Source organism: Schistocerca piceifrons, chromosome 8, assembly GCF_021461385.2.
Source record: "Schistocerca piceifrons isolate TAMUIC-IGC-003096 chromosome 8, iqSchPice1.1, whole genome shotgun sequence".
NCBI classification, from domain to species: Eukaryota; Metazoa; Arthropoda; class Insecta; order Orthoptera; family Acrididae; genus Schistocerca; species Schistocerca piceifrons.
Window position 1 is genome coordinate 496,655,592 of NC_060145.1, and position 12,358 is coordinate 496,667,949.

A 12,358-nucleotide genomic window follows, 5' to 3' on the forward strand; every position below is an offset into this window, starting at 1 on the left:
GCAGGCCTGGGTCTAGAGGGCGGGAGGGGGGCATTTGATATTGGTACTTCGTGAATTAAATTCTGTCGTGTTATAAAAATGACCATTTGTGCCAAAACAGTCTTGTTAATTTCCCACCAATCGTCGTCTATTGTTTCAAAGTTGGTTTTGCATTAGCTTATTTGTTATTTTTTTACTGCCTAATTATTACATGTTTATCTATTCTGCTCATAGCGGTCAACAAATTGTGCATAATTGGCGAGCAGTCTGTACTGGGGGCCGGTTTTTTGTGTTCCACTTTATATTATTTCACTGCGATCAGCCACATAGCGATACAGTTGGCTAAATGAGGTTTTGCAGAATCACGAAAATTACTTTTACAAGTGTGTGAGAACTCTGTAATGAATAAAAACTATGTACTCCAGAGGGGAGGCAAGTGCCCCCTTCCGCCTTCAGCCACCTATGCTACTAATTTTCAGTTTTTCATAAGGACTATATACCATGCACAAATGAAAGGTAAATGAGTAAAAGTGAATGGTTCCCAAAAAAAGAGTGATCAGCAGTGAACTAGTTTCCAAGGATGAACAAGTTTGCCCATCTCCAATGTTGGCCCTGTACTGTAAAATAGTGACACCAAAACCATTCTTTTGTTGGGTATACAAATGATCCCAGGCCCAAGGGCTTGAGCCTACCCTTTTACCACCAATAGAATCCAAGGTAACAGAAACAGTTAAAATGCTGGTTTTATGTGCAGTGTTTTGGAGCATGTTAGGTAAGCATGCTATCTGACGCATGCATACCAATAGGCATCGTCTACAGAAAGTGTAACAAAACTTGTTCAGACTTCATAAAAGCAGCATAATAAAAAATAATGTTGTTAAAAGTGTTCTTTCAAGCACTGATTAACAGATTAATTGTATTATGCCTAAATAATACAAAAACTAACGAAGAACCAAATACATTCTGCCATATTGCCTTCAGAAATGGCTATTATTGCTGTATAGTTTACAGACATAATTCTCAACTTGAGGCTCTTCAGAATATAGGATACAAATTAGTGGCAAAACTGCAGGAAGATTAAAATATACTTTGTTTCCCTTTTATTGGAATGTGTCTTATAAACTCAGTGCATTGCTGTGCAGATGTCATGTTAGAATAGCCTTCAAAACTGGTAACACATCTTGTCAGCTGCTTGTTCACTATATTAAAAATTAAAAAATCAAATTTACAACTGCAGGCATTTATAAAATCTGCTGCACTCACTGCAAAACCTTTCACATCGGGCAAACACACAGAAACTTTAATGCTATGGTTGAGAGAGATCAAGCTTTGCTTCTCACTTAATTTTGAAAGGACAGTCACTTGTATTGTCAATAATCTCACAGTTGTTTTGTGTATAATGTAGAAAGGCACCTCTGTGGACATTGTGGAGGAAACTGAAATTTGCAACAGTGTGTGCCATGACAACAAAATTCTTAAAAAGGCTGGATGCCTCAAAACTGTTTGATGTTTTATGATATTAATTTATGAATTAATTTAGTGCTGGTACATTTTGTTATGTTATCCGATAGGCGAACATTTTGTAAAAATAAAAAAAAAAAATTTGGAGAGAGAGAGAGAGAGAGAGAGAGAGAGAGAGAGAGAGAGAGAGAGAGAGAGAGAACCACTCAGTTTCACAGGCTGCAAGTCGTATAAACATTGTGTTTGTATGCAAATATACCATTTGCTGTTCCCACTTGTTTCCCATCACTGGTTTCCCAGAATCTATTATTTGTTTGTTTTAATATCTCTGAGCATCGTCTGTTGTCCTTTCTTTTCCCATAATAGTAATTTTTGTATGTCTGATGCTTATTTATCTACGTCATTCTCTTAAATACCACATCTGTATTTTATTTTACTTTTAAAGCAATGTATCAATATTCTTCTCACTACTTTCCTCTGTCTACGCCCCTCCCCCTTCCCAGAGGGCTCACTACTTTTTGCAGATTCGTGCTTGGCTACCACAGGGCCCCAGTCTTCGCAGCATCTTTTCCTTTACATGCTTCATGTCTGTTCTCTTGCTTTTCTTCTTCCCCTCCCTTGGGGAACATACCTGGGCTGTTTTTGGAAATTTATTCTGCATTTTCGGTAGTCAATATCAGAATACTCTCCACTGTTTTTCATTCCTTTTTTCTTCATTCACCTTCTCCTATCCTTGCTCCACTTTGGCATTCGAGGTCCCTTTTTTTCTTCTTCCTATGCACTCCTGAAGGCCAGCACATGTCTGACATGTAACAGGTGACTAGGTAACCTGTAATTCCCATCCCCGGGTCGACAAGTAAGGTTTGCCTGTGGTACAGGCCAGGCCTAGGGAGGGATGAGTGCCTGAGCTGTGTTACCTTCCCAGATTGCTGATTGGTGCCTCTGTTAGGTGTTTGGGCGGTATGAACAATCACCTAAGGCAGGTGCGCCACCTTTCGAATGGGGCCCCCAGTTGGAAGGAGCGTGGCATCAGGGACACGGGCTATCAGGGATTTTCGCGCAATGAGCCAATCATCTTCACAGTCAACGGCTACATAACATAAACGGAATGAGGCTAACGATTCAAAGACTGTCCCAGCTGCACCTTGGTTCCTCGTGGTTTCATGTACTGAAAGTGGTCAGTCCTCACTGCAGTTAGTCTGTTTATTATTCACAAAGGTGTTGATGCAATTGCTGGCTGTGTGAAATCTTGCTCTCGTTTACTCAATGGAACTTTGATTTTGGAGACTACTTCTGATTCTCAGGCATAACAACTGCTTGCAACTTTGCTCCTCCATGGCTATCCTATATGTGTCGAGGCCCATTGAACCCTGAATTCTTCCCATGGTGTTATTTACAGTAGACTGCTGATGGTCTGACTGAGGCAGAAATCCAAACATACCTCCCTGAACAGGGTGTCATTGCAGACACGATCAGGTGATGAAAAAAGTACATGCCTCCTTAGTGCCCACATGCTCTGTCTTTCTCACATTTGAGAGTGGTTCTTCCGTCAGATCAATGCACGTTATGAAGTTATCACAGTCATTCTTACAACCACACTTGAGTCCTGTCGATGCCCCGCCTGTGGTAGGGATGCTTATGAGGGTGATTGTTCGCTTCCTTCTCCCTGCTGGATGAACTGCAATGGCGACCATGCCGCCTCCTCCCATGGTAATCCCCTGTAGCTCGATGAGTGAGCTGCCCAGGAGATCTGTGTGAACTAAAATTGCTTTACCCAATCACTCACCAGTTGTTCCACTAGTTGGAAACCCTGTGTTCTACCATCTTGTATCTACAGTACTGTTCTTGCTACATCTTGCTCCTCGGACATGGCTGCGCACATGCAACCTCAAATTTAGCACCACTGTAGCAAAATCGCCCAGCATCACAGTAGCATCACCATCTCATTCTACAGCTGTGCAACATGCCAACAAACTTTTGCCTCATGGAGCGAACTCACCAGCTACACACAAATACTCCCATGAAGACTTCATACCTCCCTCCAGCCAACCAACCTCCATGTCTTCTTTTGCCAACGGGAAAGGCTCCAAAAAGTCAAAGGCAAATGGTCTCCTCCTTCGCCGACTCACCATGTGATACCCTTCGACTGGCAGACCTCCGTTTCGGTGCTCACCACCAACCGTTTTTCTGCCCTGGGCTCTGCAGACTGACAGGAGAGACTGCCAAAGCGTATGAAGAACTCGTGGAGCAGGATCCTCGTGGCTCTGTGTTTGTAGCACCGAGTCTTTGAAGGCTGGCACTTGGCAGCCGCCGAGGTGACATCCCTTCATTTTTTCCTCGTCATGACTCTCCCCCAATGGAACGTTTGTGATATTCAATTCAGCAAAGAGAATTTACAGCTGCTCTTACAATTGCAGTGTTTACACTACATCTACATCTACACATACATGGATACTCTGCAAATCACATTTAAGTGCCTGGCAGAGGGATCATCGAACCACCTTCACAATTCTCTATTATTCCAATCTTGTATAGCGCGTGGAAAGAATGAACACCTATATCTTTCCATATGAGCTCTGATTTCCCTTATCTTATCGTGGCGATCGTTCCGCCCTATGTAGGTTGGTGTCAACGAAATATTTTTGGATTCGGAGGAGAAAGTTGGTGATTGAAATTTCATGAGAAGATTTCGTCACAATGAAAAACGCCTCTTTTAAATGATGTCCATCCCAAATCCTGTATCATTTCTGTGACACTCTCTCCCATATTTCGCAATAATACAAAATGTGCTGCCTTTCTTTGAACTTTTTCGATGTACTCCGTCACTCCTACCTGGTAAGGATCCCACACCACACAGCAGTATTCTAAAAGAGGACGGACAAGTGTAGTGTAGGCAGTCTCCTTAGTAGGTCCATTAGATTTTCTAAGTGTCCTGCCAATAAAACGCAGCCTTTCGTTAGCCTTCCCCACAACATTTTCTATGTATTCTTTCCAATTTAAGTTGTTCGTAATTGTAATACCTAGGTATTTAGTTGAATTTATGGCTTTTAGATTAGACTGATTTATCGTGTAACTGAAGTTTCACGAGTTCCTTTTAGCACTCATGTTGATGACTTCACACTTTTCGTTATTTAGGGTCAACTGCCACTTTTCGTACAATTCAGATATTTTTTCTAAATCGTTTTGCAGTTTGTTTCGATCTTCTGACGACTTTATTAGTCGATAAACGACAGCGTCATCTGCAAACAACCGAAGACGGCTGCTCAGATTGTCTCCCAAATCTTTTATTTAGATAAGGAACAGCAAAGGTCCTATAACATTACCTTGGGGAATGCCTGAAATTCTTCTATTTTACTTGATGACTTTCGGTCAATTACTACGTACTGTGACCTCTCTGTCACTTGTTCCCTGCCTGCAGGAAACAAAATTGCATCCTCATGACTGCTTTGAGCTTTTGCATTTCTTCCCAGTCTGTTTGTCTGCCATGCGTGGCTACCCATCCTATGCTTCCTCCTTTGATGACTCCTTTGATTGCCAGTATGGGGCACATCCCTCTTCTCTGTTAGCTCGTGGAGTTCGCTTTCGGCTCTTGCTCAGACAGCTTAACTTTGGGTTACCTGCAGCTTTCCCGGTCAGTGTAAACCCTTCACCATCCTAGCTTCATGCGTCGGCGCATGTTCATCTTGGCTTTCATTTGCTTCCTACTCCAGTATCACTCTATCGCCTTAAGTTTCACTGTCTTCGCACAGAACTTTGCAGTAGTACCTTTGTATACGCAGATGGCTCTCGGACTGACTATGGTGTCTGGTGTACCTTTGTCATTGGCAATGAAATTTTTCATTATCGGCTTTCGGAACACTGCTCAGTATTTACAGCAGAGTTCTTCGCCCTGTATTAGGCCATGCAGTGTACATCCGTCAACAGGCCTTTCAATTGCGTCGTCTGCTCAGATTTTCTCTGTGCCCTTCAAAGCCTCTGAGTGCTGTACAATGTACATCCCTTGGTGCAATGGGTCCCCAAAATCTATCACTTGCTCTTTCTCGATGGAGCCACTGTGATGCTTACGTGCATTCTTGGTCACGTCAGTCTGACAGAAAACAAGGCCACTGATGCTGCTTCCAAGGCTGCAGTCCTCATACTTCAGTGCACCAGTTCTTACATTCCCTCTGACACTCTCTGTCACTCTCTGTGTTGCTGTCTGTTAGAAGGTGGTGTCACCTTGGCATCAGCACTGGTCCTCCCTTCATAGGAATAAGCTGTGGTTTATTAAGCCTCTCCCAGTGGCTTGTACAATTTCCTCTCAGCCCTCTAGCCATGAGGTAGGCTAGAGGTAGGTTGTATATCGGGTACTGTCTTTTTAGCTATCACCATTTGTTAAGTGGTCTCCCACCCCACTTTGTACTCATAGTGCTCAACCTTTGATGGTCTGCCATTTCCTTACAGGATGATCTAAGAAAACACTGAACATTCTCGTTTGTGTTTGCCGTCTCCTGAGTTATCTGCCGTTTTAGCAAATAACACTTGGGCTGTTGACTGTGTTTTACTTTATATCTGTCGCAGCAATATGGCAGAGGCTATTTAATTTTTAATTTATGACCTCCATTTCTCTATGACAGATTTTATAGATCTTTCTCAACATCCCTGTTTTTAGCCGTCTGCTCTTCTGTCAATTGGGATTGACTAGTAGTCGTTTTTAACTCCTGTCTTTGTCTTTGTCTTCGTGTTCTACACTTCTGATGTGGGCGCGTGTGACCCTAGTTCCCGAGAGAGAGAGAGAGAGAGAGAGAGAGAGAGAGAGAGAGAGAGAGAAGAAAAATCCTCCCTGCTGTTTGTAGATCATCTCTCTATCTTGCTCACCGTCTTCTGTGTGTCCATGTCTCATAAAACTTGTTCAGTGTTGTCATGACGGCTGACATGTAAGTTCATATTACATTCATCAATTTCTTAAATTATAAGAGTTTATTCAATATGTATGTTGTTATACTCTTTTATGATGTTTGTAGATAAGCTGTTTTTCAGTATTATTTAGTTTGTTACATATTTCTACCTTTTAATAGCAGACAAATTGCACTTTGTTTTTCGGTGCTATGTAGGTACCACTGGATAATGAGCTTGGGGATCAAAACCAGTCGTCTGAATTAAAATTAAAAGAAATGGAACTGGTGTTGAAGAGTGAAATATTATGACCACAGTCCACTGCCTCATTGCATTGCTGGCATGTGATTCTTTAAAGAAAGTGCATAAGAGGTGTGGAAATGAATGGTGAATTAGTCTAGCAATGATACATGCAGCAAATGGGGAAAGCAACTGATATAAGCATCTTTAACAAGAGGAGATTGTTGTGGCCCAGCACCTGGGACTGAACACCACAGAAACAGTGAAGCCGGGTAGTCGTTTGCATGCTACTGCCGTGAGTGTCTGAAAAGTGATTGAATAGTGGTGAACCACAAGCAAGCAGCAAGGCGTGGTATCTTCGTGCCTCAACACAGAATGTGCTTGTTGGATACTTACCTACTCTGTATGCATCAGTCTGTCGTGGATCTGAGGACAGAGAGTAATGCTGACGCAATTATTTAGGAACACAGCATTCAGCACATATTGTTAAATGTGGGGCTCCACAGAAGATGCCCCTGTGTGTTTCAACATCTTCCCACCATTATCAGTTAAGATTGCAGTGGACACAGGATTGTTGAGAAAGGACTATGGATCAGAGGAGACACTGTTGCCTGGTCAGGTGAATCACATCAGAGGTCACGGCCGAATACACTGTCATACAGGCGATTGGCTGCTCGAAATGTGCATTGCACTGTGGACACAGGTCAGTGGGGACAGTATTATGCTAAGGGGGACATACATCTAGACTTCCATCTCACCTGTCGTGGTAATCTAACAAGGCACTGTGATGGCTGTGAACTGTGTAAACATGATTGTGAACCACCTGCATTGCTTCACGCTCAATATTTTCCTATTCGGCGATGGTATCTTCCAGCAGGATGACTGACTGTCATGAGTGCAGAGTCGTGCTACAGTAGTTTGGATTGAAGAGCTTGATCGTGAACTCACATTTATGTCTTGGTCAGCAAATTCACTTTATTTCAACTGGCTGAAACCCATATGAGATGCTATCAGGTGTCTGCTCTTTACCCTCAAACCACAAGCCTGTGATTTATGGGAAATGCATGGCCTGTGGGACATTTGGTACCATGAATCTTCAAAAACGAGCCATGCACCTGTTGAACCTATGCCACACAGAATTCCCAAGGTAGAGTAACTATTACGAAGGTGATCTTAATGCTTTTCTCTTTCTATGCCTGCTTTCGGCCAATTGGTACCGTGCTGTCTGACAGAATCGAAGGACGCGTCCTGCAGTTTGCCAAACAATTTTACAGGTACTATTTGGTAACAAATAAATCAGTTTTAGGGTTTCGTACCTCAATTGATAAAAACGGAGCCTTTATAGGATCACTTTGTTGTCTGTCCATCTGTCTGTTACAAACACTTTTTCTCAGGAGTGGATAGACGTATCAAGGTGAAATTTGTCATGTACTAAGGTCTACGGTCCCTTGGCAATGTAATAAACTTTAGCTTCTAAGCCAAAGTAATCAAGAGATGGCCATTTATGTCATATATTTTGATAGCTTCAAACTTGTTTATCAGAACCTCTAGAGTATTTTCCATTGAACTATAATCATGAAATTCGGCAAGAAGCAAGGTATCACACTAAAAGTAAAGGAAAAAAATCCAAAAATTATCTGTTTGTAGTTACATATAGGAAAAAATATTTCTTTTGGCGTGTGTAATCCAACATCAGACTTGAAATTACAACTTTTCAAAAATCTTGGAATCCCTGTGGCCGATATCTTGCCAGTATCAGTGGCAATAATAGCCAAAACGGTAGACATTCTTGATTGCTACAATGGATGAACTGTCTGTATACACAGTAAAGTTTGTATGGTACCCACACTGCACGGACCCTACTTGCACCTGGCCAATTTTGTGTTGCTTATAGCTTTGTGTGTCAGCTTCTTCATTTTGTTAACGGTTGTAGTTATTGTGATATTTCCATTTAAGTAAGACACTGTGTGAAGTTCGAAAAAGTTTGCAATGAGAAATAGGGCTCACTGCAACTTTGCGCCAGATGCATATTACATTGTATGTTACTGTGTGTGAAATTTAGCTGATGTATTGAATTTTTCTTTAGACTTGGGTAGAGGTCTCTGTCACCAATCTCGAGAAAATTGGTTTTATGTACTGTAGTACACTCATTTGTGATCGTGTGTGCCAGCTGTAAAGCCAGAATGAAATATCCGTGACATATCTTGTAGCCCACAACTGGTTTGAGGTATCGAAACAAGATTTTAGCAAACGATGACACACAAAGGGGAGAGTATTCTGCATGTAGTTAATATGTGAAACTTAATTATCTACCGTGTTATTCCACTAACTTCAGATTTTTTGATGAAATAACATAATTTTCGAGGGACGTCAATAGATGATGGAACGAGAATTGCTGTGGACTGTGGAACAACATAGATAAAGACATTACTCATTTATTTTTGTTCTGATGATGTGCTTTTTCATAAGCGACTGACTTTGCTTGTCCTCAGATCCCCACTTAATAAACTGAGTAAATCACTGTTTCAGGATTCTGTCACAATTGTGTATGCCCGATGTCTTTGTGAGGCGACATTGTGTATAACACCACTGTGTTATCGCAAAAGAGGCAAATTTTAGTGTGACAACAAGAGAAATATAGGTTTTACTCAAAATTTGTCACTCTATATGCGCGTCTGAAATTGACAAATGGTTAACAGGTCCGGCAAAAATAAGTTGCTGTTTTTTGTTGTATTTTCAGTGGAATTATTTTTAGATACCAACCAAAGCAGAGGTGACAGTAGATCTTTTTGGATTTTCACCACTGAAGTGCAGGTGTGGAGGGGTTCCAATTATTATTCACAAAAATGTGAGTGTAGATTTCAGTTTAGAACAGTGCTTCCCTTCAAGCGCTCAGCATTTCCACCACAGTGTATTGACAGCTTGCCCCAACCCCCAACACTACTGCTCTCCCCTGCTTTCTCAGCCAACTGCACATCTATTGGCCATGTTATTTTGCATGCACTCCACTACCAATAGTCACATATTAAGACTGTCATACACTTTTGAACCTAATTGTTTCTTTGGGGAGGAAAGAAGCATAGATCGGGAAGGCAGGGTATGTGACCCCAGGACAAGGACCCAACTGTTGTAAGAATGAGCAAGTGTGGTCAAATTAATTGCTGAGGGAATTAGATTAGCAAATGATGTACAGCAAAATAAAATAAAATGTCAGATGTAAAGAGGATATAAAATGTAGATTAGGTAATGACAAGAAAAGCCTATCTGAAAAAGAGAAATTTGTTAACATCTAATACAATTGTAAGTAGTAGGAAGTCTTTTGAGTGTAGCTTTTATATGGAAGTCAAATGTGAATAATAAACAGTACAGATGAGGAGATTGTAAATGGTTTTGAGATGTGGTGTTACAGAAGAATGCTGAACATTTGAAGGGTGTATCTTATAACTAATGAGGATGTATTGATTCTACTGGGATTAGAAATACCTTTATGGCAGATCATGCCAAAAAGATAGAGGATGGATTGATGGGAATACCCTAAGGCATCAAGGAATAGTTAATTTGGTAATGGAAGGAAAAAAGAGTGAGGAGGGGGAAGGTGCCATAAAAATTATGGAGAAATTGTACAGCAAGACTTAGGCATGTGAACTGGATGCATGTAGATTGGATGTGGGCTGCAGTGGTTATGCAGTGATGGGGCTTGCATGGGATAGACTAGAGTGGAGAGCTGCATTGCACCAATCTCCAGACTGGAGGCTGCAATAAAAATAATAAGTAACCATTGTTCTCACAGGGTGCTATTGTTTTGTAATTAGAATCCTGTATTGCTCTATAAAGCTTCTGAACTTGCAATTTGTAATTCCTGCAAAGAATAAGAGTATTTTTTTATTGAATAATTTAAAAAAAAAAAGAAACACTGTACATGATCTTATAAAGGTTGAACCTTCGTTATACCATGAAATAGATTTATTATATGTACCTGCATCTATGTTTACATTCTGTGAACCACTGTCAAGGGCATAGCAGAGGGTATGTCATACAGTACCAGGTATTAGGGCTTTGTACTGTTCCATTCACGTATGGAGTGCAGGACAAATAGGCAGACAACCTTCTGGGTGGGCAACCACAACTTAGAGACATTATGAATAACTACAGCAACACTCAGCACTCAGTAACCATTCATATTGTCATAAAAATTATAACAATTAAAAAGTCAGGAATGCTGAAGTGTTTCCAAAAGCTGCATAGCTGTATGAAGGTGCTTTGCTTTATTGATAGGTACCAATTTCTCATCAGCAGACACACATCTTTAGGTTTATAATGCTATATTTCCATAATGTAGATTAGAGAGTCCCAGCTTTTGGAAAGTTATCCATGTCAGAGTCAAACCACAATGGTAGGTCATCATAATAAAATTGAGTACGCACAAAGATGAGTGTAAAAGTGTACAAGGCCACAGTCCACCCTCCAGTGTACTGTTAGCCTCCACAGGCTGCTTAACACCACTTTTGCCTGTTAGCAATACAGCGGAAGTTGCATGTTACATGGAATTCTAAGTTTTACTTCACTGGTTTTTACACAGCTGGTGTATATTGGATCAAGTAATGTATCCTTAGGGATGTTGTCTGTTCTGGCTTGTTTAGCAGTCATGCTTTGTTCATTTTGACAAGCATCTTTTGGTGTACTGAACTTCATTATGACGACCGATGATCATGGTTTGACTCGTGGATAACTACCCCAAAGCAGGGACCCTGTAATCATCTATCTATGTTATGGAAATATAACCATTATAAATCTGAAGGTGGGTCTATATTGATGTTAAAGAGGAGTTGCGAATAAGCTATTTTTCATACAGCTATGCGGCTTTTGAAAACACTTCATCATTCTTGACTTTTTAATTGTTATAATTTTTTATAATTTGAATGAGTGTCGAGGATAGTTACTTTTATTAGGAAAAATAATTGTTTAAATGCCTTTGTGTGTGCTGTAATTACTCAAATGTTATTGTTGTGAATCTTATAGAAGAGTTATGTAGGGGGTTGGGGGCTTTTTCTAAAGTCATCATTTAAAGCCAGTTCTTGAAACTTTGTTTGTAGACTTTCTTGGGATAGTTTCTGTCTGTCTTCAAGAGTCTGCCAGTTCAGTTCTTCCCACATCTTGGTGATACTCTCCCACTAGGCAAACAAACCAGTTATCATTTGTGCTGCCCTTCTTTGTATGCCTTCAATATCCCATGTCAGTCATATCTAGTATGAGTCTCACACACTTGAGTAATATACTAGGATGGTTTACACAAGCCATTTGTAGGCAATCTTCTCTGGAGGCCTTATTTCTTCTCCTACCTTCCAAACGGGCACACAGTTTTAATCTGCCAGGAAGTTTCATATCAGCGCACACTCCGCTGCAGAGTGAAAATCTCATTCTGGAAACATCCCCCAGGTTGTGGCTAAGCCATGTCTCCGCTATATCCTTTATTTCAGGAGTGCTAGTTCTGCAAGGTTCGCAGGAGAACTTCTGTGAAGTTTGGAAGGTAGGAGAAGAGATACTGGCAGAAGTAAAGCTGTGAGTACCGGGCGTGAGTCGTGCTTCGGTAGCTCAGATGGTAAAGCACTTGCCCGCGAAAGGCAAAGGCCCCGAGTTTGAGTCTCGGTTGGGCACACAGTTTTAATCTGCCAGGAAGTTTCACTGTAGGATAGTGTTTACTGCATCAGATCTAAAAGTTAACTTATTGTTTACACCCTCTGGCCTTGTCAAACTGTATACTTCATGGAAGAATTTTGTGGCTTCAGTATTCAAGATTTTTCTT

General features: G+C 41.0%; 1 protein-coding gene across 4 annotated transcripts in view; it reads left to right on the forward strand.

Annotated features, from left to right (window-relative positions):
* The window catches only part of LOC124711434 (putative fatty acyl-CoA reductase CG8306), a 173,227-nt gene that overhangs the window by 120,223 nt on the left and 40,646 nt on the right, over positions 1 to 12,358 (forward strand). The gene's annotated exons all lie outside the window — the stretch shown is intronic.